Source organism: Bubalus bubalis, chromosome 1 (assembly GCF_019923935.1).
Source record: "Bubalus bubalis isolate 160015118507 breed Murrah chromosome 1, NDDB_SH_1, whole genome shotgun sequence".
Classification (NCBI taxonomy): Eukaryota; Metazoa; Chordata; class Mammalia; order Artiodactyla; family Bovidae; genus Bubalus; species Bubalus bubalis.
Genome location: NC_059157.1, coordinates 158,019,103 through 158,045,994, shown reverse-complemented (window position 1 = coordinate 158,045,994; position 26,892 = coordinate 158,019,103).

Genomic DNA, 26,892 nt, shown 5'->3' with positions numbered 1-26,892 from the left:
GTCTGTTCTAAAACCTTTATAAATCGTCTGTATCATATCATTTCACCCTGTATGTTTTCACTCTTAGCAGATGATTAAACTTCCTACCCCCGCCTCAAAAAAAGGCAGTCACCTGGTATGAAATTGTTTAATTTTTCCTCATTACCTGTGACCTCCTGGATCGCTCCTTCTTTCTCAGTTACCACCTTGACTGCATCTCTTTGTCTTCTAGGACTTTGCTCAGGTTAATCCCCCATCCTTTTGTCTCCACTCCTGTTTCTTTGTTCTGTTCCTTGGCCAGCCTTCCTGTCAAGCTGCACCCCCTCGCCCAATTCTCTCATTCTCTTCTCCTCCAGATCACTCGAATGTCTAATCTGTAGACAACATCTCAGCGTCCTCAAAATGAACACTAGTCAGGTTTCCACTCTCACACTCTACCAATAAGACACTCCCAAAAGTCACCATCGCTGACTTCCAATGGTCAGTTCCAATAATCTCTTTCACTCTTCTCACTGGTCCTCTCTTGCTGAAACTTGACCTCTCCACCTCTCCATTGCTTTTTACATACTCTCAATCCCTAACTGCCACAATCTCTTTTCTCAATCAACTTCTTTCTTTTTCTCTGCCTGTATCTCAAGTATTTGTGTGCTATGGGGTTCTACTCTCTGCTAATTTCTAGTCTCTTTCTGCATGCTCTCCTTGAGTAATTCCGGCCAATCTTTTGTCTTTGGCTAATATGTACATATTGTTGGCTGATAACCCAACCTGTTTCCTATGTGCTGGGCTACAGACATTGCAAAAATCTCAAAAATCTGTACACCAGGAACCAACCACTGCCACCTCTGTGAAAAGAAATCCCAAACAAACAAAGTAAAACCAATAAATGCAACAAAGAGATGCCTTCCTTCTCTCTCTTATTTGTGTCATAATTTCCCCAGTCACCTAATCCCCAAACTGCTGCATTTCTAGTCAGTGAGATTTTCTAACACTTTAATGGTCTTTTATTTATTTATATATTTTAAAAATTATGTATTTACTTATTTAGTATTGGCTGCACTGGGTCTTTGTGGCTGCCCAAGGGTTTTTCTCTAGTTGTGGTGTGTAGGTTTTTTATTGTGGTGGTTTCTCTTGTGGACCATGGTCTGCCTCTAGACATGAGGGCTTCAGTAGTTGTCGCATGCAGGCTTAGATGCCTTATGGCATGTGGGATCTTCCCAGACCAGGGATCATATTCAGGTCCCCTTCATTGGCAGGCAGATTCTTAACCACTGGACTACCAGGAAAGCCCCATTAATGATCGTTTAAATCCGTCTCTTTCTCTCTACTCTAATGCCTGAGCTAAAGGAACTCATCTTCTCCCACACAAATTATTAAGGTCTCTCTTTATAGTGCCACCAGGATGATTTAAAAAATAGAAAGACAAATTTTATTGTATTATGTTTTTGCTTGAAAATTGTCAGTGGCTGTCTGTTGCTTTCTAAGCTTCATCATACTCTTCCCAGCAGCATTGACCCTTCCTTTCTCATGTATTCTACCTATCCTTTGCAAGCTTCTTGCTGGCAGAGCCCTCAGCCCCTCCCACCTCATACTCTAATCATCCCCAGGCCCCTCTCCTGGTTCTACAGCACACTGACCCCTCAGGCAGCCCTCCCTGCTACTGCTTATTAGCTCTAGATTTCCTACTTACTCTTTAAGATTCAGACCAAGTGTCATTCCTTCTGTGAAGTTTCCCCCGCCCCAACGTCATTCTTCTATTTCTGCCTATATTATGGAGTTAGTCACTTCCTAATTTGGGTTCATGCCAACAGGATAATAGAATTCATTACATTGTTTTGTAATTATTTTATCTTAAATTTCACTTGTGAGAATAAGTGTGTTTTCCTTGTATTGATTAAACCACAGATAATGAGAAACTCCACTTTGATTACTAACCCCAATTCCAATCTCTTTCCAAAAGTAACCTTGCTTATTTTTTAATATGTAAGTTTGTAGATAATTGGCATATAATTTGCATACATACATAAAAAATACAGAGTTAATTTTAAAAGCTTTCTTGAAATCTAATTGATTTAAGATAAATTACACATATTTAAAGTATTTGATTAATTTTGATATCTATGTATATCTGTAAAACTGTCCAAGTTTCCTCCTGTCACTTTCTAATTGCTCTCCCAGCATTTTCTGACCCCCAATAGCCAGTCAACCACTGTGTTGTTTTCTGTCATTGGGTGCATTCACACTAAGTCGCTTCAGTTGTGTTGGACTCTTTGTGACCCTATAGACTGTAGCCAGACAGACTGCTTTGTCCATGGGATTCTCCAGGCCAAACTACTGGAGTGGGTTGCTATACCCTCCTCCAGGGGATCTGCCTGACCCAGGGGTCGAACCCATGTCTCTGATGTCTCCTACATTGGCAGGCAGGTTCTTCACTACTAGTGCCACCTGGGAATCCCCTTTCTGTCATTATGTTTACATTTTCTAAAATTTTATATGAATGGACTCATACAATATGTAGTATTTTCTTTGCTAGCTACTTTTATTCAGCAAAATTATTTTGAGATTCATCCATATTGTTGTATTCTTTTTTATTGCTGAGTAATAGTCCATCATATAGATGTTTATCTATTAACATGTTAATGGACATTGGATTACCTTTGGCTTTGGCTATTACAAACAAAGCTGCTGTGAATATTTGTATACAAGTGTGTAGGAGCACATGTTTTATTTCTCCTGAATAAATACCAAGGAGTAGATTGGCTGGGTCATGTGGTCATACCAGTCTTTTTAAGTACATTTTACATATAATCTTCAGACTTTTTAGTTGTGTTGAGTGAAAGGAATATGTAAATTACATGTACTACATTTTTCTGGGTGTGGAAGTTGAACCCCAAGTTCAGTTTATATATCTGTGGTATTATAGAAAGATACTTGGTCTTTGTCTGTGGTTCTTGGCACAGACATCCTAAAACCTTGAATTTCTTGAGTAAATAGGAGTGGAGAAAGTGCCTTCTCTGCTGAAGAGATGACTACTGCTGAGCCCATAAGTAGTTGCCAGATGGGAGCTGGTTGCCAGATCCGAGACTTAAATCTAAGACTTAATTAGAAGCCTTTAACATTCAGTCTCATCCTTCCCCCCACTATCTGGAAAGGGAAGAGAGAGAAGATTGCTAGTTGTCGATCATGCCTACATGACGAATCCTCCGTAGAAAATCCTAAAGGTGTGATTCAGAGGGTCCCTAGGCTGGTGAATACTTTGAGAAGCTAGAATGTGGTCACTTAAAGAGGATAGGACAATTCAGTGCCCTCCCTCCATACTTGCCCTGTGCATCTCTTCCATGTCGCTGCTCCTGACTTGTATGCTTTATAACAAACCAATAGAGGTAAAGAAGTGTTTTCCCAAGTTCTGTGAGTCATTCTGGTGAATTATTGAACTGAAGTGGAACCTCTGTAGTCAGCTGGGAAGAAATATGAATAGCTGGGTACTTCATTTATGGCTGGCATCTGAGCTGGGAGCAGACCTGTGAAACTAAAAACTTAATGTATGGAAAGAAAGTGTTAGTCTCTCACTTGTGTCTGACTCTTTGCAACCCCATGAACTATAGCCCACCAGGCTCCTTGGTCCATGGAATTCTCTAAGCAAGAATACTGGAGTGGGTAGCCATTCTCTTCTCCAGGGGATCTTCCTCACTCAGGGATTGAACCAGGGTCTCCTGAATTGCAGGCAGATTCCTTACTGTCTGAGCCACCAGGGAAGCCCCTAATGTATGGGATCTGATTTAACTCCAGGTAGTTAGTCTTATGGAGTGGCTCATTGGTAAAGAATCCACTTTTAATGCAGGAGACGTGGGTTCAATCCCTGGGTTGGAGCGATCCCCAGGAGAAAGAAATGGCAGACTACTCCAGTGTTCTTGCCTGGGAAATCCCAGGGACAAAAGAGCCTGGCAGGCTATAGTCCATGGGGTCACAAAAGAATCGGACTTGACTTAATGACTAAACAACAACAACGTAAGTCTTATGTGGATTATTACTCAGCCACAGAAAGAAAAGAAACTGGATCATTTGTAGAGTCATAGATGGACCTAGAGTCTGTTGTACATAGGGAAGTAAGTCAGAAAGAGAAAAACAAATATCATATATTAATGCACATACATGGAATCTATAAAAACGATACTGAGGAACCTATTTGCAGGGCAGGAATAGAGATGCAGGTGTAGAGAATAGACATGTGAACATGGGGTGGGGGTGGGGTTAATTGGAGGTAGGGATTGACATATAATATACATACTACCATGTGTATGGAGAAGGAAATGGCAACCCACTCCAGTGTTCTTGCCTGGAGAATCCCATGGACGGAGAAGCCTGGTAGGACTGCAGTCCATGGGGTCCCACAGAGTCGGACACGACTGAAGCGACGCAGCAACAGCAACAACAACAACCATGTGTAAAATAGTAACTAGTAGTAACCTGCTATGAAGCACAGGGTGCTCAGTTCAGTGCTCTGTGATTACTTAGGAGAGTGGGGTGGGGGTGGGGGTGGGAGGGAGGTCCAAGAGGGAGGAGATATATGTATTTGTTGTTGCTCAGTTTCTTTGCGACCCATGGACTGCAGCATGCCAGGCCTCCCTGCCCTCCACCATATTCTGGAGCTTGCTTAAACCATGTCCATTGAGTCGGTGATGCCATCCAACCATCTTATCTTTTGTCGTCCCCTTCTCATCATGCCTTCAATCTTTCCCAGCATTAGGGTCTTTTCTAATGAGTCAGCTCTTCACTTCAGGTGGCCAGAGTATTGGAATTTCAACTTCAGCATCAATCCTTCCTATGAATATTCAAGATTGATTTCCTTTAGGATTGACTGGTTTGATCTCCTTGTAGTCCAAGAGACTGTCAAGAGTCTTCTCCAATACCACAGCTCAAAAGCATCAGTTCTTCAGCGTTCAGCCTTCTTTATGGTCCAGCTCTCACATCCATACATGACTACTGGAGAAACCATAGCTTCGACTAGACAGACCTTTGTCGGCAAAGTAATGTCTCTGCTTCTTAATACGCTGTGTAGGTTTGTCACAGCTTTTCTTCCAAGGAGTAAGCGTCTTTTAATTTCATGGCTGCAGTCACCATCTGCAGTGATTTTGGAGCCCAGGAAAATAAAGTCTCTCACTGTTTCCACACTTTCCCCATCTGTTTGCCATGAAGGGATGGGACTGGATGCCATGATCTTAGTTTTTTGATTTTTCAGTTTTAAGGCAACTTTTTCACTCTCCTCTTTCACCTTCATCAAGAAGCTCTTTTATCCATATAGTTAATTTGGTTCATTGTACAACAGAAACTAACACAACATTGTAAAGCAACTATACCTCAGTTATAAAAGAACTGAATTAAATTGTTGGATACCAGTTGTTGTTAGACAATCAGAGAATTGATTGGTATTAGGAGGGAAGCCCCTGCAACATCTCTTTAGTTCTGTGAGATTATCCAAATATCTACTGAAAGCTCTGATTCGTAGCTGAAGTTCCTCTGCTTGGTTTCTTAGTCCCATGCTTATGCCTAGAATTGGCAAATGCATTAAGAGAAAAAGTGGCTTACTGAATGTCAGTTCATTTCTCTGGAGATGCCCTTTTCTTTCTGATCTGAGCCTCCCTCATACTGGTTCTCGTCTTTCCTTTTTCCAACAGATACGGATTTTTTTGTTGTTTGTTTTACATCTAGATATATAGTACAAATATTAGTCTGCTTCAACCTATTCCATCAGAGCCAAAAGTAGAAAACATTATAGCAAAGTGTCATCATGTTTTATTAAATAAAAATGCTTGCTAATCTGGTTATTTTTATATAGAAGAACTCTACCAGATGCTACCAATGCAGCAATTTCTTAAGTAGACCCAATTCTGCCTTTATAGAACTTCAAGTAGGAGCAGCAGATGTTAAATAATGACATGGATAAGTACAGAGTTATAAACTATGATATATGATAAGACAATATAATAGCTAAAATGATGAATTTTTTCCATAAGCAGGTCTCTGCTTAAATGTCATGTTATAGGTGTGGCCTTCCTTGCCCATCTTACCTCCAGCATATCTTAGCCTCCTTACTCTGTGCCCTCTGCAATCATTTGATAGATTGCTCTATTTTTTAAATTGAATAAATTGAAGTATAGTTGATTTTTTTTTAATTTTTAATTTTTTGGCATCCTCTATCCCCTCCATTCCTCCAACGCCCCAGTGGGCTGAAGTATAGTTGATTTACAATGTGGTGTCAATGGTGTACAGCCCAGTGATTCAGATATATATAAATATGCATATATATATATATATATACACACACACACACATATATATGTATATACATATATATATATCCTTTTCAGTTTAATATATATATTTATATTCTTTTTCAGAGTCTTTTCCCTTGTAGTTTATTGCAAAAATCTGAATATAGTTGTGGTATGCAGGAGGCCCTTGTTAGTTAGATTTTAGATATTGTAGTGTGTATACATTAATCCCATCTGATTAACTAATATATCCCCCCTCTTCCCCTTTGGCAACCATAAGTTTGTTTTTTATGTCTGTGGGTCTATTCAGCTCAGTTCAGTTCAGTTTCAGTCGTATCCGACTCTTTGCGACCCTATGAATCACAGCACGCAAGGCCTCCCTGTCCATCATCAACTCCCAGAGTTCACACAAACCCATGTCCATCGAGTCAGTGATGCCATCCAGCCATCTGATCCTCTGTCATCCCCTTCTCCTCCTGCCCCCAATCCCTCCCAGCATCAGGGTCTTTTCCAATGAGTCAACTCTTCACATGAGGTGGCCAAAGTATTGGAGTTTCAGCTTCAGCATCAGTCCTTCCAATGAACACCCAGGACTGATCTCCTTTAGGATGGACTGGTTAGATCTCCTTGCAGTCCAAGGGACTCTCAAGAATCTTCTCCAATACCACAGTTCAAAAGCATCAATTCTTTGGCACTCAGCTTTCTTCACAGTCCAACTCTCACATCCATACATGACCCCTGGAAAAACCATAGCCTTAAGTCCATAGATGGATCTTTGTTGGCAAAGTAATATCTGCTTTTCAATATGCTGTCCAGGTTGGTCAACACTTTCCTTCCAAGGAGTAAGCATCTTTTAATTTCATGGCTGCAGTCACCATCTGCAGTGATTTTGGAACCCAAAAAACTAAAGTCTGACACTGTTTCCACTGTTTCCCCATCTATTTCCCATGAAGTGAGGAGACCACATGCCATGATCTTCGTTTTCTGAATGTTGAACTTTAAGCCAACTTTTTCACTCTCCACTTTCACTTTCATCAAGAGGCTTTTGAGTTCCTCTTCACTTTCTGCCATAAGGGTGGTGTCATCTGCATATCTGAGGTGATTGATATTTCTCCCGGCAATCTTGATTCCAGCTTGTGTTTCTTCCAGCCCAGCAGTTCTCATGATATACTCTGCATAGAAGTTAAATAAGCACGATGACACTATACAGCCTTGACATACTCCTTTTCCTAGTTGGAACCAGTCTGTTGTTCCATGTCCAGTTCTAACTGTTGCTTCCTGACCTGCATATAGGTTTCTCAAGAGGCAGGTCAGGTGGTCTGGTATTCCCATCTCTTGAAGAATTTTCCACAGTTTATTGTGATCCACACAGTCAAAGGCTTTGACATAGTCAATAAAGCAGAAATAGATGTTTTTCTGGAACTCTCTTGCTTTTTCGATGATCCAGCAGATGTTGGCAATTTGGTCTCTGGTTCCTCTGCTTTTTCTAAAACCAGCTTGAGCATCTGGAAGTTCACAGTTCACGTATTACTGAAGCCTGGCTTGGAAAATTTTGAGCATTACTTTACTAGCATGTGCTGCTAAGCTGCTAAGTCACTTCAGTCGTGTCCGACTCTGTGCAACCCCATAGACGGCAACCTCCAGGCTCCCCTGTCCCTGGGATTCTCCAGGCAAGAACACTGGAGTGGGTTGCCATTTCCTTCTCCAATGCATGAAAGTGAAAAGTGAAAGGGAAGTCGCTCAGTCGTGTCCAACCCTCAGCGACCCCATGGACTGCAGCCTTCCAGGCTCCTCCGTCCATGGGATTTTCCAGGCAAGAGTACTGGAGTGGGGTGCCATTTCCTTCTCCATACTAGCATGTGAGATGAGTGCAATTGTGCGGTAGTTTGAGCATTCTTTGGCATTGCCTTTCTTTGGGATTGGAATGAAAACTGACCTTTTCTAGTCCTGTGGCCACTGCTGAGTTTTCCAAATTTGCTGGCATATTCAGTGCAGCACTTTCACAGCATCATCTTTCAGGATTTGGAATAGCTCAACTGGAATTCCATCACCTCCACTAGCTTTGTTCGTAGTGATGCTTTCTAAGGCCTATTTGACTTCACATTCCAAGATGTCTGGCTCTGGTGAGTGATCACACCATCGTGATTATCTTGGTTGTGAAGCTCTTTTTTGTACAGTTCTTCTGTGTATTCTTTCCACCTCTTCTTAATATCTTCTGCTTCTGTTAGGTCCATACCATTTCTGTCCTTTATCGAGCCCATCTTTGCATGAAATGTCCCCTTGGTATCTCTAATTTTCTTGAAGAGATCTCTAGTCTTTCCCATTCTGTTGTTTTCCTCTATTTCTTTGCATTCATCGCTGAAGAAGGCTCTCTTATCTCTCCTTGCTATTCTTTGGAACTCTGCATTCAGATCCTTATATCTTTCCTTTTCTCCATTGCTTTTCACTTCTCTTCTTTTCACAGCTATTTGTAAGGCCTCCCCAGACAGCCATTTTGCTTTTTTGCACTTCTTTTCCATGGGGATGGTCTTGATCCCTGTCTCCTGTACAATGTCACGAACCTCTGTCCATAGTTCATCAGGCACTCTATCAGATCTAGGCCCTTAAATCGATTTCTCACTTCTACTGTATAATCATAAGGGATTTGATTTAGGTCATACCTGAATGGTCTAGTGGTTTTCCCCACTTTCTTCACTTTCAGTCTGAATTTGGCAATAAGGAGTTCATGATCTGAGCCACAGTCAGCTCCCAGTCTTGTTTTTGCTGACCGTATAGAGCTTCTCCATCTTTGGCTGCAAAGAATATAATCAGTCTGATTTCGGTGTTGACCATCTGGTGGTGTCCATGTGTAGAGTCTTCTCTTGTGCTCTTGGAAGAGGGTGTTTGCTATGACCAGTGCGTTCTCTTGGCAAAACTCTATTAGCCTTTGCCCTGCTTCATTCCGTATTCCAAGGCCAAATTTGCCTGTTACTCCGGGTGTTTCTTGACTTCCTACTTTTGCATTCCAGTCCCGTATAATGAAAAGCACATCTTTCTTGGGTGTTAGTTCTAAAAGGTTTTGTAGGTCTTTATAGAACCGTTCAACTTCAGCTTCAGCGTTACTGGTTGGGGCATAGACTTGGATTTTTGTGATATTGAATGGTTTGCCTTGGAAACGAACAGAGATCATTCTGTCGTTTTTGAGATTGCATCCAAGTACTGCATTTCAGGCTCTTTTGTTGACCATGATGGCTACTCCATTTCTTTTAAGGGATTCCTGCCCACAGTAGTAGATATAATGGTCATCTGAGTTAAATTTACCCATTCTAGTCCATTTTAGTTTGCTAATTCTTACAATGTTGGTGTTCACTCTTGCCATCCCCTGTTTGACCACTTCGAATTTGCATTGATTCATGGACCTGACATTCCAGGTTCCTATGCAATATTGCTCTTTACATCATCAGACCTTGCTTCTATCACCAGTCACATCCACAACTGGGTCTTGTTTTGCTTTGGCCCCATCCCTTCATTCTTTCTGGAGTTATTTCTCCACTGATCTCCAGTAGCATGTTGGGCACCTACTGGCCCGGGGAGTTCCCCTTTCAGTATCCTATCATTTTGCCTTTTCATACTGTTCATGACGTTCTCAAGGCAAGAATACTGAAGTGGTTTTCCATTCCCTTCTCCAGTGGACCACATTCTGTCAGATCTCTCCACCATGACCCGTCCATCTTGGATGGCCCCACACGGCATGGCTTAGTTTCACTGAGTTAGACAAGGCTGCGGTCGTGTAATCAGATTGGCTAGTTTTCTGTGATTGTGGTTTCAGTGTGTCTGCCCTCCGATGCCCTTTCACAACACCCACCATCTTACTTGGGTTTCTCTTACCTTGGAGCAGGGGTATCTCCTCACAGGGCCACCCCTCCTGACCTTGAACGTGGAGTAGCTCCTCTCGGCCCTCCTGCCCCAGTGCAGCTGCCACTCCTTGGACGTGGGGTTGCTCCTCTCGGCCGCCTCCACTGACCTCAGGCCTATTACTGTTTCATAAATAAGTTCATTTGTATCTCTTTTTTTTCAGATTACACATATAACCAAAATCATATGGTATTTGTCTTTGTCTGGTTACTTCACCTTAGTATGATAATCTCTTGATCCATCCATGTTACTGCCAATGGCTTTTTGTTGTTCAGTGGCCCAGTCATGTCCTACTCTTTGTAACCCCATGGATTGCAGCACACCAGGCCTCCCTGTCCCTCACCATCTCCTGGAATTTGCCCAAGTTCATGTTCTTTAATTGGTGATGCTGTCCAGCCATCTCATCCTCTGATGCCCTCTTCTCCTTCTGCCCTCAATCTTTCCCAGTATCAGGGACTTTGCCAAAGAGTAATCTGTTTGCATCAGATGACCAAAATGTTAGAGCTCAGCTTCAGCATCAGTCCATCCAGTGAATATTCAGGGGTGATCTCCCTTAAGATTGACTAGTTTGATCTCCTTGCTGTCCAAGGAACTTTCAGGAGTCTTCTCTAGCACCACAGTTTGAAAGCATCAATTCTCTGGCATTCTGCCTTCTTTATGGTCCAGCTCTCACAACTCTACGTGACCACTGGGAAGACGATAGCTTTGAATATACGGACCTTTGTTGGCAGAGTAATGTTTCTGCTTTTCAACAGACTGTCTAGGCTTATCATCACTTTCCTGCCATAAAGCAATTGTCTTCTGATTTCTTGGCTGCAGTCACTGTCTGCAGTGATTTTGGAGCCCAAGAAGGAAATCTGTCACTACTTCCCCCATTTCCCATTCTATTTGCCATGCAATAATGGGGCTGGATGCCATGATCTTAGTTGTTTTTTGTTTTTGTTTTTATATTTAGTCTTAAGCTAGCTCTTTCACTCTCCTCCTTAATCCTCATCAAGAGGCTCTTTAGTTCCTCTTCACTTTCTGCCATTAGAGTGTCATCCACCTATCTGAGGTTGTTGATGTGTCTCCTGCCTATCTTGATTCCGGCTTGTAACTCATCCAGCCCAGCATTTCTCACGATGTGTTCAGTGTATAGGTTAAACAAACAGGGTGACAGCAGAAAGCAGTCATACTACTTTCTCAATCTTGAACCAGTCAGTTGTTCCATACAGGGTTCTAACTGTTGTTTCTTAACACGCATACAGGTTTCTCAGGATACAAGTAGATGGTCTGGTATTCCCATCTCTCCAAGTGCTTTCCATAGTTTCTCATGATCCACACAGTCAAAGACTTTAGTACTGTTGATGAAACAGACAGTTTTTTTTTTTTTAATTCCCTTGCTTTCTCTATAATTCGGCAAGTGTCGGCAATTTGATCTCTAGTTAAATGGCAACCCACTCCAGTACTCTTGCCTGGAAAATCCCATGGATGGAGGAGCGTGGTAGGCTACAGTCCATGGGGTTGCAAAGAGTTGGACAGAACTGAGCGACTTCACTTTTCACTTCACTTTTCTCTTCCTTTTCTAAACCCAGCTTGGACATCTGGAAGTTCTTGGTTTGCGTAGTGCTGAAGCCTAGTATATTTAAGCATGACCTAACTAGCATAGGAGATGAGTGTGATTGTTTGATGGTTAGCACATTCTTTAGTATTGCCCTTCTTTGGAATTGGGATGAGGATTTACCTTTTCCAGTCCAGTGGCCACTGCTGGGTCTTCCAGATTTGCTGACATAATGAATGCAAAATCTTCATGGCATCATCCTTTAGGGATCTGAATAGTTCTGCTGGAATTTCACCAAATGCACTAGCCTTATTAACAGCAGTGCTTCTTAAGGCCCACTTGACTTCACACTCCAGAATGTTTGGCTTTAGGTGACTAACCACACCATGATAGTAATCCAGTTCATGAAGATCTTTTTTATATAGTTCTTCCATGTATTCTTTCCATCTCATCTCATCTTGATCTCTTCAGCATCTACTAGGTCTTTATCATTTGTATTTTATTATGCCCATATTTGGGCAGAATGCTCCCTTCATGTTTCCAGTTTTCCTGAAGATAATGTAAATGGCATTTTCTCATTGTTTTTTATGGCTGAGTAATATTCCATTGTATATACATACCACATCTTCTTTATCCATTCAGCTGTAGATGGTCATTAGGTTACTTCCATGTCTTGACTATTAAATAGTGTTGCAGTAAACACTGGGTACATGTATCTTTTCAAACTAAATTTTTCTCTGGATATGTGCCCAGGAGTGGGACTGCAGTTTCATGTGGTTTAGTTGCTAAGTCAAGTCCGACTCTTGTGACCCCATGGTTTGTAGCTTGACAGGCTCCTCTGTACATGGGATTTTCCAGGCAAGAATACTAGAATGGGTTGCTATTTTCTTGCAGTTTCATACTGCAACTCTATTTTTTTTTTTTTTAAAAAGCTAAAAATCTTTCTATTTATTTTTGATCATTTGTCTCCCCTACTAAAATGAGACTTCCCTCAATGGAAAAAAAATCTGTTCCTGTTTTTTCACTGATGTACCTATAGCTTTCTGTGCATGGTAGATGCTCAATTTTTTAAAAATGTTGAATGCATGACTTTCTACTACATGTGGTTCACTTTGGTAAGAATTTTTTGTGCATTTAGTTTTTGCTTACCCTTTTGTAACGGGTTGAATATTGGCCAACCATAGACATCAAGTTTTAATCCCTGGAACCTGTTGTGTTAATTTATAAGGAAAAGGGGTCTTATAAAATGTCATTAAATTAAGGATTTTGAAATGGGAATATTATTCTGGATTATCCCAGTGGGCCCTAGACCCAATCACAAGTGTCCTTAGAAGAGAGGCAAAGAGAGATCATGTGTCAAATCTGAGATTACAGAAAAGGAGAAGGAAGTGTGACCATGAAGGTAGAGTTTGGAGTGATATGGCCACAAGTCACAAAATGCTGGCAGCTAGTAGGAGGTGAAAGAGAAAGGAGTGGGTTGTCTCCTAGCACTTCCAGAGGAAGAATGGCCCTGGCAACACCTCAGTTTTGAACCCATGAAACTGATTTTGGACTACTGGCCACCAGAATTAGGACAGAATAAGTTTCTGCTTTACAAGTAATTAAGTTTGGTTATATGATTTCCCAGTCCTGAAACAAATTAGAAACAAAAAACAATTAGGAAGAACATCTAAGCCAAAGATAGATGTATACACTGAGTAGTGAAATGAGATGTTCTGGCAATAAAAGAGGAGACCAAACAAAATCCATTCAGTTGTCTTCAGAATCACTATACTACAGCAATTCCTAATTGATGTTCTTAACTCTGAGGGATAGATATAAGTATATTTATACTATGTATAATATGTATATTTCCTTTTATAAATGCTTCCATCAAATAATGGCTGAAATTAGAGCAGTTTTTACTTGAAAAGCTTAACTTTCAATTACTTTAGAATTTCACTTTTGCTGAGCTTAGTTCTCCAGGAAGCATTTACCTAGAAAAAAATATTTTTATATGTAACCAATATTTTATATGTAACCACCCTTTGAGAGTTTTAAAAGCCAAGGACTCCACATGATTCAGTAGACTGTTGAGTTGGGTATTGTTCCAATAAGTGTTGAATTACTAAGTGAAGGTAATAGATTTTATACCATCACAAGGCCCTCCATTGCTAGGAAAAGCTGAACTTGTATCATCAGAAGTAATTTTTAGGCTTTTTCCCTACTGGGAATGTAATAAATTATTGTTAAATATATAAATACGCAATCCTACTGAAATTTTCTATGGATATAACATTGAGCCCTGAAGGTTAGCTATAAAAGATTTGGGGTAGCTTAATTTCCTACTGCTTAAAGTAATTCAGAAGGTATCCTAATAACAGTAGGAGCTACAAAGATTCAGTTCTTTTGCCACTTGCAACAGCCCATGTAACAAAAGAGATGCTTACTTCATTTTCAGCCCCAGGTAATATCATTCAAAACAAATTGTGGTTTCCTATCTCTACTGGTTTAGGAATTCAGATTTAAGCTAACCATTATATAACATTCCTTTGGTGACTGTTAGTGGTCCAAGATTGGGACAAGATCTTATTTGTCCAGTCAAATTGAAGAGAACCTTTATTATTTGGTTGAAAGATAGGCTCTCCATTTTTCCTGATGGATATGAATAAAGAAGCACCATCTGCCAGAAGCCATCATCTGACGAAGAAGGAAGTGTGTCAAGGTCAATACACAGAGGAAGAAAGAGCTCAGTGGATTTCAGAGATATTACGTTGTGGCCTATGTGCACATAAAACAACCACTTCCCCTACCTTTGGACTTTCTGACAGTGAGAACATACCTTTTATTATTGTTTAAACCAAAATCATTCTCATATAAATAATGTAGGTGAAGATGTAGAGACAATATATTTAAACATTTTTTCAAGGTGATTAGCTATGGAGTACAATACAGAGATAATGTGGGTGGTTGAATGCTAAAAGGAAGAAGAAAATGTTGGATGAGGCATAGAAAATCTTTACTGAGAAAGTTCCATGAGCTGATGAGATGAGTGATATCCAAATTACATGGGAATAGGAAAGATGATTTCTCAATTATAGCAAGTGAGTAAAAGCATAGATGGAGATGCAGGAGGCTAGACATATTTATTAGAGAAATTAAATACCTTCTATTTTCTCAGCAAAGTTAGATAGCATGTCTGCTGGAAGATTGAGCTGGCATGGAATACTGGTTTTTAGGAGCTGAAGAAGTCATGAAACAGTAATTAAAGAGACTGGGTATATTAGGTTGCATTAATGTTACCAATTCTTCACTGCTTCATATAGTCACACTCTTTGTCCTATAACGTTGCAGTTATTCCCACAGAACAGGCAGATGATATATTTACTTTCTGACTTTGGGTATAACTGTATGACTTTCTTTCACCAATAGAATAAGTTGGATGTGACTTTATGCCAGTTTTTAGTTTATATCCTAAAAGGTCTTGCACAGTGACCCTGGATCTCTTGTTTTGCTGCTAATACCTTAAGAATATATCTAGAATGGCTTGCTCATTCTAGGAGGAATATGAGACCTATGTGGAGGACAGCTGCCACAACTGAACCATTCCAGATGGGTCTGGCCTATATTAGACAACCCCCATCTGATTTGTATATTTTGCATTTCTTTTTAGCTGCTGCTGCTAAGTCGCTTCAGTCATGTCCGACTCTGTGCAACCCCATAGACGGCAGCCCACCAGGCTCTGCCATCCCTGGGATTCTCCAGGCAAGAACACTGGAGTGGGTTGCCATTTCCTTTTCCAATGCATGAAAGTGAAAGTGAAGTCGCTCAGTTGTGTCCAACTCTTAGCGACCCCATGGACTGCAGACCACCAGTCTCCTCTGTCCATGGGATTTTCCAGGCAAGAGTACTGGAGTGGGGTGCCATTGCCTTCTCTGTCTTTTAGCTAGTAACAAGTAATTGATATACTGGGAAAGTAACTTTATTAGGGAACTTAATATTAAATATTAGGACTATTTGAAGGCTCAGTTAATACTGGAGATTATAAATTAATAGTGATATTAACCTGTCCTGTTAGGAAATTTCCTCCTTCAGAATGGAGCTTCAAGGTACAAGAATACAGAAGGCAGATGAATGAGTTGGAAAATATCAAGAAAAGGTGGCTGATGGATATTGAGAAATTGGCATTAGAAATAATATAGTCATGGGTATACTTAATACAATAAACTAGCGAGTATAACAAAAAATAAGTAGACTCACAGTCATAGAGAACAAACTAGTGGCTACCAGTGGGGAGAGGGGAGGGAGAGGGACAAAATAGGGGTAGTAGATTAAGAAGTATGAACTATGAGGTATACAAAAGCTATAAGGATATTATCTACAAGGAAGGAAATATAACCAATATTTTACAATAACGATAAATGGAGTATATCCTTTAATATTGTGAATCACAATATTGTATACCTACAAGTTACATAACATTGTATAGCAACAATATTTCAATTAAAAATAATAAATAAGTTAGAAAAAAGAAAGTTATGATTAGAAAAAGGAAACATTTGAATAAGTGATAATGAATATAAACAGTTCAAGGTTATGACTACAGAAGAAGGTAGCTAATGTAGAAAAGAAAACCAAGGGATGAAAACATATAGGAATTGAGAGATTAGAACAGCTAATCTGTGGGACTGTCAAGTCACTCAGGATGCTGCAGTCAGAAGCTGCAGTAGACGAGACTCACTTTGGAGGAGTGCATTGGAGAGTCTTCTGAATTTTTGTAGTTCCTGGTGCTATTTGGATACATTCCTGAATTATTTTAAGCAGTACAAATCTATGCTACCCAAAATCTTTCATAGCTAACAAGTGGTTTGATGTTATATCCACAGAAAATACCAGTAGGTTTGGGTATTTGTATATTTAACAATAATTTATTAAATTCCTAGTAGGGAAAAAAGCTTAAAAATTACTTCTGATGATACAAGTTCATCTTTTTCTAACAATGGAGGGCCTTGCAATGGTATAAAATCTATTACCTTCACTTAGTAATTCAACACTTACTTGAACAATACTCAACTCAACAGTCTACTGAACCATATGGAGTCCTTGGCTTTTAAAACTCTTAGAGGGTGACTTTTAAAGGCTTTGGTTACATATAAAAATATTTTTTCTAGGTAAATGCTTCCTGGAGAACTAAGCTCGGCAAAAGTGAAATTCTAAAGTAACTGAAAGTTAAGCTTTTCAAGTAAAAACTGCTTTAATTTCAGCCATATTTGATGGAAGCATTTATAAAAGGAAATATACATATTATACATAGTATAAACATACTTATATCTATCCCTCAGAGTTAAGAACATCAATTAGGTAATTGCTGTAATATAGTGACTCTGAAGACAACTGAATGGATTTTGTTTGGTCTCCTCTTTTATTGTCAGAACATCTCATTTCACACTCAGTGTACACATCTGTCTTTGTCAGTCCTCCTTTTCTTCCTAACTGTTTTTTGTTTCTAATTTGTTTCAGGACTGGGAAATCATATAGCTAAACTTATTTAATTACATAGAAAGTAGAAATACTAGTCTTTAAATAAGTACCTGAAAGAATTTAATCTTATGAGATTTGTTAGAAATATTTTTCCTCTTTATGGACTTTTTAAATATATTTGCTGGTTCTGAACACTTTAAATTTCTGTTCTATGATTTCAAGATCAGCAAGTTATTACTATACTTTTTACAAAAACTTTGATTTACATTTTTTTGTTATGTGGAATCAAGATGAATAGAATTACTATTAATATTAACCAATTCAAATCTTCATATCTTAGATAAACATAGCTTATTTTATAGGCTATGAAACATGAAATAGTTTATGAAACATAAACTATTTCAAAGCTGAAGAAGGCCTTAGAGAACATTATTCCAAGGAAGATTTTTTTATCTCACTGTAAAAGATAATTTTTAAAAGAGTCATCTAAAAAGGATATTGAATATCTTTCTCTAAGAACGAGGGATATTAAAAAGTGTGATATAAATCTCACTCAATCTGGTTGTCTTGATCCTGGTTGACTAGAAATTGAATCTGGAGTTTCCTAATATTAAAACTAAGTATAGTTTTTATACTGCATTTATTTAAACTTATCTTCATAATCTTCAATAAACTGTCTTAAAGTATCATGACGATGAGTAACCAAAGAAAAAGACACCCTCAACTCACATATGAATATACTTGAAACTGTTTAATTTCAAGCATAGTTAAGGATCTACAAATGGGTCATTCAGCACTTAATATTAATGACAGAAATATGGTTCCTAAATTTAGAAGAGATAGTCACACTCGTCAAAAATAAGACTGTTTTATGTTTTAACGTAGAAAGTAGTTTTAACATAGTACTATAGAAGATGAGCTACTGAAGTTAGAGGAAGAAATAACCCCAGTGATGGTACAATTACACACTTAGTGAGCTTTGAAATCGTTTAATCTTCTTTGGAGAAATTGAATCTTAAAAAATTTGAGTAAATTTTCCATGGTCCATGGAGAGTATTTTCTTTCTTTATTTATTTAGTCCTCACATATCTATTGTATATCTAGTGTTCCAGGAAGAATATAAGGCTCTTGGACTACACCATTTAAAAAAAGACTTCTAAGATGTTCATAAATCTACTGGCAAAAATGAGACTACCATCCAACATCAAAACTAGACTTCTGAGGCTTGTTCTTGGTTTCTGTCCAATATATTTTGTCACACTTCATTTGCTGGTATCAAATACTTCAGAAGACCCTGATTCTATTCTGAGTACTCTAACTTTGAATAAATTATTTTCAGGTCCTTAGGACCTATTTCCCATTTTTAACCTAAAAATAAGCTGCTCGGTCTTTTTCTGGGCTACTTTAACAATAATAATATAATATGTGTGAAAAAAATTTTGAATTGTGCATATAGAGTAACCGGAAATGGAACAAAAGTTAAAAGATTTATCTAAGTTCACTCAGATAGCAGAATTTCCAGATTTCCTGACCACTGTGTCAGGAAGCTATTGTTCTTACTCTATTGCTTTGGTTACTGTTTGGATAACTTTGAATGAAATCTATACAAGCAATGGCTTCTGAAGTTATTAAATAAAATGTTAGTGTATTACTCAGGGGTCACTAGAGAAATATAACCAATAAGATGTGTATATGTAGAAAAATTTATCTTATATAATTGGCTCACATGCCTACAGAGGCTTTGACAGTCCAAAATCTGCCAGGGGAGGTGGCTGGCAGGCTGGATACTCAGGAAAAAGTGGCAATTAGAATCCAAATGCAGTATACCATAAAACCATAAACATCCTGTGTTGAAGATAAATTCTGAAGGCAGTCTTATTAAGAGTTTTCTCTTTCCTGGGGATGTCAGCCTTTTATTCTATTCAGATCTTCAGCTGATTAGATGAGCCCCAATCCCCCAACATTATGGAAAGCAATCTGCTGTACTCAGAGTTCCTAATTTAAACATAATTCTCATCCCCAAATGTCCACAAAGAAACGTCCCAGAATAGTTTTTGACCAGATATCTGGGCACTGTGGTCTAGGCAAATTGACACAAAAAATCAACCATGGTTATAAACATGAATTAATCATGTTTATAACTGGATTCTGGTCTAACTTACTTTGGAATAAATAAAGGAGAAATTACATTTTCCATCCAGGTCAGTTTTTCACACCAAAATTAATTATTTTTAATAGATTATTTATAATATGTTTTATGGGTATCATATTCTAATAGTTCATCTTGGACCCTGAATTTAAACTAATTAGAATTTTATTTAAAATGAGAAAACAGGGCTTCCCTGGTGGCTCAGCAGTAAAGAATCTAATTGCCAATGCAGGAGATGCAGATTTGATCCCTGGGTCAGGAAGATCTCCTGGAGTAGGAAATAGCAACCCATTCCAGTATTCTTGTCTGGGAAATCCCATATACAGAGGAGCCTGCTGGCTACAGTCCATGGGTTTGCAAAGAATTGGACATAAGTTAGTGACTAAACAAAGACAATAACAACAAATAAGGAAAGAAGCATATAATCATTCAAAAATACTCATTTTGGCAAAACTAATACAGTGTTTGAGGTTTAAAAATAAAATAAAATAAATAATTTAATTTCGTGCTTCTAGTATTAGGTTCCATCTCAAGCATTACTCCACCTTATGAATTTAAGTTAAAGTCGTTAAAAAGATTTTGTTTTCTAGAAGTGAAAGTTGTACAATTCAAGATTCCATATCTCCTAAATTCCTATTTATTTCTCTTTGCTCACCAATCATATTCCTTTTCATTAATATTTCCCAAACTTTTAAATGTATTTGATTTAAAATCTACTAATAAGCCAGCTTCCCTGGTGGCTCAGATGGTAAAGTGTCTGCCTGCAATGCGGGAGACCCAGGTTCGATCCCTGGGTTGGGAAGATCTTCTGGAGAAGGAAATGGCAACCCACTCCAGTACTCTTGCCTGGAGAATCCCACGGACGGAGGAGCCTGGTAGGCTACAGTCCATGGGGTTGCAAAGAGTCAGACACGACTGAGCAACTTCACTTTCGCTTTTCTTCTTTCAATAAACCAGCTAACCAACAAATACCAACCATGCACAAGCTACTTGACCAAGCAATTCAAAGTCTTGAAATATGCCTCTGATGTATGCTTCTATCTGAGGGAATAAATGAGACTCCAGTCCTCAAAGGAACACTTCTCATTATCTTGGATCAAATAATCTTTTACTAAAAAGAAAGGGCAGAAAATACCATCTGCCTTAAGTAAATAACTTTAAGGGTGGTTTAAAAATTTTTCAAAAGAACAAAGCTATGAAGTGCTATGCATAATAGATGCTAATTTGTATGATGCAATATTAATAAAGTACAAACATTTTAATGTCTGAAATCAGGCCAGTTTCCTGAGCTTTGAAGAGTGATAATTATTTAGTTTTAAATTTATCTAATTTTATTTAAAACGATAATGCTATAAGCACAATGACTTTGCTTGATATTAGAACAAGCTCAAGGCCAAGGAGTTTTTGTCATGGTTACTTTACTCACTAGATACCTGACTCTATGCTATATTTTTACTTTTTCTAGACCTTAGAGCAAATGAGTTTTCCAGCTGTAAACTGGGGATAAAGCTGAATACCTTAAGGAAAGCAAAATACTCATTCAACACACCAAGAATTCTAAGCCAGTCAAATTCAAGATTTATATCCTGAACAGTTTGCTTTGGAAATGAACCGAGATCATTCTGTCATTTTTGAGACTGCAACCAAGTCTGCACTTTGGTTTCTTGTTGACTGAGGGATACTCCATTTCTTCTATGGAATTCTTGCCCACAGTAGTAGATATAATGGTCACCTGAATTGAATTTGCCCACTCACGTCCATTTTTAGTTCACTGATACCTAAAATGTCGATGTTCAGTCTTGCCATCTCCTGTTTGACCATATCCAATTTACCTTGATTCATGGACCTAATATTCAAGGTTCCTATGCAATATGGTTCTTTACAACATTGGACTTTACTTTCACCACCAGATACAACCACAACTGAGTGTTGTTTCTGCTTTGGCTTGAAAGTGAAAAAGTGAAATTTAGCCACTCAGTCGTGTCCAGCTGTTTGCAACCTTGTGGACTGTAGCCCACCAGACCCCCCTTTCACAAAATTCACCAGGTAAGAATACTGGAGTGGCTTGCCGTTTCCTTCTCCAGGGGATCTTCTCAACTCAGGGATTGAACCTGAGTCTCCCGCATTTCAGGCAGCTTCTTTACTGTTTGAGCCACAGGGAAGCCCTGCTTTGCCTTAGCCTTTGACGATAATTGAGCAAAGAATGTTAGGAATACATACTACATATAACTGTGATTTTAAAAATTACTGGGAAATTAGTTTACACACACACACACAAACCCCACCCGCACCCCCAGTAGCTAATTCCAAGGCTGTATCCTTAGAGCTCTGATGTCTGCTGCTGCTCATGTGCCGGAGGCTGGCTTACCCTTGCAGCCATGGGATTGTTGATAAGTGCCCAGCTGTGGGATGGCTTGCTCCTCTCACGCCAATATGTTGGAAGATCTGGTGTATGTGTGTCTGTGGTATGACAAGGGCAGCCATTGATTTGGGACATGCTTTAATTCTGGTTTCCATGAGAAACTTAAATTCCAACTCCCTGTTCCTCCAACTTTGCCTCAGGGTAAAGGGAAGAAGTTTGGGGGCTTCTCTGGGGGCTCAGATGTTAAAGAGTCTGCCTACAATGCAGGAGACCTGGGTTCGTTCCCTGCGTCAGGAAGATCCCCTGGAGAAGGAAATGACAACCTACTCCAGTATTCTTGCCTGGATTATTCCATGGACAGAGGAGACTGGTGGGCTACAGTCCATGGGATCGCATAAAGTCAGACTCGACTGGCAACTAACACTTTCTTTCTTCTTTGATTCTGGTTTCCATGAGAAACTTAAAATTCCAATTCCCTGCTCCTCCAACTTTGCCTCAGGGATAAGGGAGGAAGTCTGAGGGCAATAGTCATCATTGTGACATTCACCACTTTTTATGATCCTGCCCATGCTCCAGTTGAACAGGGACACATTTGCAGTACTCACTCTATAAGCTCCAGCTGAACTGTAATACTCTTTTCTCTGTTGTGGATGACTCCAAACTTTGGAGGTGTATGAAGAGAGATGAGCAATCAGGAAATGTGCCAGAGTCCTAGATTCCTCAATCCTGTCTCAAACTTCTCATTCTGTCTCTGGCTGTGATGAACTTTTTTAGTTCCTGGAAAATACTGGACTTTTACAACATGACTTCTGTAGATGTTCCACCATCTGTCTTAAATTTTCTTCTTAAAGTCACTATATTTCCCCTTCTTAATTCCTACTCATCCTTTAATTTCTAATGTAAAAGCTACTTATTGGGGCAAGGTATCCTCTCTTTCTTTCATGTGGTTTTGCAGCAACTCAAGTGCCATTTCTTACAGACCTTATCTACATAACAATTTTATTATCTTTGTGATTTACAAAGGTCTGTCTCCTGCACTTATCCTTGACATTAGCAATTGAGAATCCCCAACAGCAGAAAGGGACTTCTCTAGTGTCCCATATGGTAAAGAATCTGCCTGCAATGCAGGAGATCCAGGTTTGATTATTGTGTCAGAAAGGTCCCCTGGAGAAGAGAATGGTAACCCACTCCAGTATTCTTGCTTGAAAAATTCCATGGTCAGAGGATTCCATGGACAGAGGTCTACAGTTCATAGCATCTCAAAGAATTGGACACGACTGAGCAAGTGATTAACACTTTCACTTTCAATAAGGGAAAGGATATCAGTACTCAGCCTTATGCAGACTTCCAGAGAATAGCAAAGACCGTCTTAAATGAAAAGAGCAAAGAAATGGAGGAAAACAATAGAATGAGAACGACTAGAGATGTCTTCAAGAAAATTAGAGATACCAAGGGGACATTTCATGCAAAGATGAGCACAATAAAGGACAGAAACAGGATGGCCTAACAGAAGTAGAAGATATTAAGAAGAGGTGGCAAGAAGAACTGTACAAAAAAGATCTTCATGACCCAGATAACCACGATAGTGTGATCACTCACTTAGAGCCAGACATCCTGGAATGTGAAGTCAAGTGGGCCTTAGGAAGCATCACTATGAACAATGTTAGTGGGGGTGAAGGAATTCTAGCTGAGCTATTTAAAATCCTAAAAGATGATGCTGTTAAAATGCTTCACTCACTATCTCAGCAAATTTGGAAAACTCAATAATGGACACAGGATTGGAAAAGGTGAATTTTCATTCCAAACCCAAAGAAGGGCAATGTCAAAGAATGTTCAGACTACTATACAATTATGCTCATTTCTCATGCTAGCAAAGGTATGCACAAAATCCTTCAAGTTAGGCTTCAGCAGTACATGAACTCAGAACTTCTAGATGTTCAAGCTGGATTTAGAAAAGGCAGAGGAACCAGAGATCAAATCACTAACATTTGTTGGATCATTGAGAAAGCAGGGGAATTCCAGAAAAACATCTGCCTCTGCTTCAATGACTACACTAAAGCTTTTGACTGTGTGGATCATAAAAAACACTGAAAAATTCTGAAAGATATGGGAGTACCAGACCACCTTACCTGTCTCCTGAGAAACCTGTATGTGGGTCAAGAAGCAACAATTAGAACTGGACATGCAACAACTGACATGGTTCCAAACCGGGTAAGGAGTACAAGACTGTATATTGTCATCCTGTTTATTTAACTTCTAAGCAGAGTACTTTATGTGAAATGCCAGGCTAGATGCATCACAAGCTGGAATCAAGATTGCTGGGAAAAATATCAACAACTTCATATATGCAGATGATACCATTCCAATGGCAAAAAGTGAAGAGGAATTAATGTGCCTCTTGATAAGGGTGAAAGAAGAGAGTAAAAAAGCTGGCTTGAAACTCAGCATTAAAAAAAACTAAGATCATGGCATCCAGTCCCATCACTTAATGGCAAATAGAAAGGAAAAAAGTGGAAGCAGTGACAGATTTTATTTTCTTGGGCTCCAAAATCACTGCAGATGGTGACTGTTCCATGAAATTAAAAGACACTTGTTCCTTGGAAGGAAAGCTATGACAAACCTAGACAGCATATTAAAAAGCAGAGACATCCCTTTGCCAACAAAAGTCCATATAGTCAATGCTGTGGTTTTTCCAGTAGTCATGTATGGATGTGAGAGTTGAACCATAAAGAAGACTGAGTGCTAAAATACTGATGCTAAAATACTGGTGCTAGAGAAGACTTTTGGGATTCCGCTGGACTGCAAGTAGAGCAAACTAGTCAGTCCTAAAGGAAATCAACCCTGAATATTCATTGCAAGGACTGATTCTGAAACTGAAGCTCCAATCCTTTGACCACCTAATGTGAAGAACCAATTATTTGAAAATACCCTGATGCTGGGAAAGATGTAAGGCAAAAAGAGAAGGGGACAGTAGAGAATGAAATGGTTAGATAGCATCACTGACTCAATAGACATGAAATTGAGCAAACTCTGGGAGATAGTGGAGGACAGGGAAGCCTGGCTTGCTGCATCCGTGGGGTCACAAGGAGTCAGATACAACTTAACAACTGAACAAAAACAGCATCCAGTATTATGAATACATATATTTGCATATTCATAAAAATAAACTGACCTTCCTGTTTGCCCATCATTGATTCAAAATTTTCCATGAAACATGCTACATATAATTTTGAGGGCTTGGACACAGAGTGAATAAATAAATAAATATTAGCTTGAAGGGGTTTTCACTAAAAAAGAGGTTTATAGCAGCTTTATTATCACAAAACTTAGGTTTATATGCAAAAGCACTGTAAATCAAGTTTATCACAGCCAGGGAGCTGTTTCTTTTTCCTCAGGAAGAAATATAACTGCAAGGAAATCTGTCCTTGTAGTTCTGATGAATTATGTTTTGGTGATAGATAAGAAAAGAAAAAGGCTTAAAGAACAGAAAAATAACAATCAGTTGTTTTAGTAAAAAATAAAACCTCAATGCTGTATACTTTTTAAACATAAAAAAGTGGCTTTGTTTACAGTTTTCATTGTTTTATTTTTGCTTTAAGACAGCCTTGATGTTTGAAACAATGTCAAGTTTTAAAAACGATGAAGTCAGAATCTGCCAACATGGAGATATTTGAATAATGAATCATAGAATTAAGCCTGAGTTTATTATGAATCTATTGCAAGACTTTGTAAAAACTTAGATCTCTAAGTGGACTACCTATACTCAATTAAAAAAAAAACTTCCAAATCTCCTAATTACTAAATTCATATGCAGACTATCTTAAACAAACACATTTGTCATCCTATTGCCCTGTACCCACTGTAAGCAGTGTCAGCATTAAATACCCATAAATCTATGTTCATTCTGAACTCATTAAATTTGGGAACACTACCATTTCATCTTAACCCTGCCCTGAGTGCACAGAATTGCAACAAGATGGCAGAGACCTGGCTTTGCACTTAGAAACCTATCACTCTCCTCCCATCAAGTATATATTCTAAAAATCATATTAAACTATCCTTGGCTATTTCTTTTCTAACAGAATTAATTTTGTTCTTTTTTAGCATTTTGGTAATTTTCTAGTGTTTGGTGATTTTCATTAACTTGACTAAACCGATATTTTTTAAGCATCTACTACTACCACAGGATATTGGCTTTTATTGGAGTAATATGGATTAATACTAGACATTATGAGGATGAGTTCAACTGCTGCTGCTGCTGCTGCTAAGTCACTTCAGTCATGTCTGACTCTGTGCGACCCCATAGATGACAGTCCACCAGGCTCCCCTGTCCCTGGGATTCTCTAGGCAAGAACATTGGAGTGGGTTGCCATTTCCTTCTCCAATGCATGAAAGTGAAAAGTGAAAGTGAAGTCGCTCAGTCATGTCCGACTCTTAGCAACCCCATGGACTACAGCCCATCAGGCTCCTCCATCCATGGGATTCTTCAGGCAAGAGTACTGGAGTGGGGTGCCATTGCCTTCTCTCCTAAATATCAAGAAACTGAATATATGAACAGATAAGCAAAGGGTTTTGACCTTACAGTACTCACCTAGTAGATATATATGACAGCTGTCTTTTCAATTTCTTTCCTCCTCATAACTCCTTAGAATTGAGAGATAAAAAATGGTTAATAACTGGGAAATATGGTCCTTGGCCCTGGTGAAGCCCAGGTCCTTTATCTCCTTTGGCTCTATTGTTAGTATGTGCACATGCCCACAATTGCTCTCCTCCACACGCACACACACATACCCAAATAAAATAGTGACCTCAAGAAATCAGAAACAATAAAATTTGGAGCAAGTACAATCCATCATAATTTATTGAGCATAAGAGTAATATTTTTAAGTGTTTCAGCAGATCCATATGGCAGTGAAAGCTGCATTGTGCTTCTCAGATTAATTTACCAACTTTAGGCAGAGTTTATTGATGTCCTGCTACATAGTGGGGAGAAATGGAAACAGGGAGATTTATCAGGAAGCAGATGTAGTGAACCAGGCATAAGTGAATAAAGGTCTTTTCTGACTGATGTGATATAGAGATTAGTGGGAGCTGAAAGACAGGAAGAGGGAGAGATATTTCTAAGTTTGTGAAAAAAGAATGGGAGGCCACGTGTGGGGTAGAGGATAAAAAAGATACCAATTTTGGGCATGTTAGTCTATGACAGTGCTGACCTATCTGAGTGAAGATGCTTGTGTGC